We start from the raw sequence: 1904 nt of genomic DNA, 5'->3' as shown, positions 1-1904 counted from the left end.
AAGAACTACAAGCTCTTCATCACAACCATACATGGTCTCTTGTCCCGCGTCCTCCAGACCGTCATGTTGTGGGCTGTAAATGGATTTTCCGCACCAAGTTTCTATCTGATGGGTCAGTTGATCGTTATAAAGCTCGTCTAGTTCCGCAGTGTTACTCTCAGTATCCTGGTATTGATTACTCCCACACGTTCAATCCAGTTGTCAAAGCAACCACAGTTTGGATTATTTTATCTCTTGCAGTTTTAAATAAATGGAAGTTACACCAACTAGATGTCAACAATGCATTTTTACACGGTCGTTTGGATGATTATGCTCTTATGGAACAACTGCCTGGTTGTCATGATCCTCGGTTTCCTAATCATGTATGTCATTTAAATAAAGCATTGTATGGGTTAAAACAGGCTCCACGTGCATGGTTTCAACGGTTAAGTGAATTCTTGATCAAAAATGGTTTTGTTTGCTCTCGTGCTGACACATCCTTGTTTACGTTTCATAAGGGTGCATGTGTTACGTTTTGTTAGTATATGTAGATGACTTAATACTAACAGGTAATCAGGAAACTGTCATGCAAGTATTCATTCACATTTCACACGCTAAATAAAGAATTTTCTATCAAGGATCTGGGTAAGTTAAATTATTTTTTGGGTCTAGAAGTTGTGCACCACTCAAATGGGTTGTTCCTTCATCAATCTAAATATGCTACTCAAATAATGGAACGCGCAAAAATGTTGGAGTGTAAACCGGCCCATACTCCCTTACCCGCAAACATTTCTTTGGTAGCAAATGGCACTCCATTTAACGATCTGTCACTTTATCGGTCGATTGTTGGTGCTCTACAATATCTCACCATCACCCGGCCGGATCTCTCTTATGCAGTCAATCAGGTCAGCCAGTTTATGCATTCTCCAACAACAAATCATTTCCAAGAGGTTAAGCGAATCTTACGATATGGGAAAGGCACCATTTCCTATGGGCTTCATTTCTCTGTCCCGACTCGAAATACTTTAGTTGGTTTCTCAGACGCAGACTGGGCACGTTGTCTCGAAACAAGGCGTTCTACCTATGGTTATTCCATTTTCCGTGGTGGTAATCTCGTCTCATGGTGTGCAAAGAAACGATCCACAGTCTCAAGCTCAAGTTATGAATCCAAATATCGGGCCATGTCAAACACTCCTGCTGAAATCATACGGGTCACCCAACTCCTACGTGAACTCGGCTCACTTCCATCCGGGTCTCCAACTCTTTTATGTGACAACCAAAGTGCATTATTTTTAACCCAAAATCATGTTGCTCACAAACGTAATAAACATTTAGAACTGGATGTTCATTTTATTCGAGAGCTCGTTTCTTCTGGAAAGCTAATAACTAAGTTTGTACCATCCAAGCTTCAGGTGGCTGATATCTTCACCAAGAGCTTATCCTGTCCTCAGTTTGAGATCTTTCGTGATATGCTTTGTCTCGACCCGCCACCGTTTCGCTTGAGGGGGGGTGTTAACCGATGCATATGGATGGTTCCTATTAATTTTGTATATTTATTGTTTGTAGGTTTTTATCTCGAAGGTTTCCTTGTTAGGTTATATATACCTCTTGTATTCTTGTTTTTCATATACAAAAATATACAAAGTGTGTGGAGTAATCTTATCATAAATGAGATGTTATAACCCGTTTAAAAGCTATGAGTTTGTTAAGACTCATGACCCGCTTATTTTTTTTACTATAAAATTGTTACTTAATATAAATAATATCTTTTTTTTAAATGGATTTTAATTTTTAGCATATCCCTATTTTATAATATTTTCATATCAAGGTGAGATTATTTTTTTAATATAATGAGATGTTATAACGCGTTTAAGGTTATTTGGGTTTAGTGGGATCCACACCTGTGAATTCGGGTCAAATGCATG

The 1904-nt window shown here is 38.5% G+C and overlaps 1 pseudogene; it reads left to right on the top strand.

Moving 5' to 3' along the window:
- Positions 1 to 710: 710 nt before the first annotated feature.
- On the top strand, positions 711 to 1573 carry LOC143559329 (secreted RxLR effector protein 161 pseudogene; annotated as a pseudogene).
- The last annotated feature ends 331 nt before the right edge of the window (positions 1574 to 1904 follow it).

The sequence above is a fragment of the Bidens hawaiensis genome, unplaced genomic scaffold, assembly GCF_021521415.1.
Source record: "Bidens hawaiensis isolate Kalapana, Puna unplaced genomic scaffold, B.hawaiensis_p1.1 tig00019809_1, whole genome shotgun sequence".
In the NCBI taxonomy this organism is placed as follows: Eukaryota; Viridiplantae; Streptophyta; class Magnoliopsida; order Asterales; family Asteraceae; genus Bidens; species Bidens hawaiensis.
Note: the sequence above shows the minus strand (reverse complement) of the source record. Positions and strands in the feature narration are given on the sequence as shown.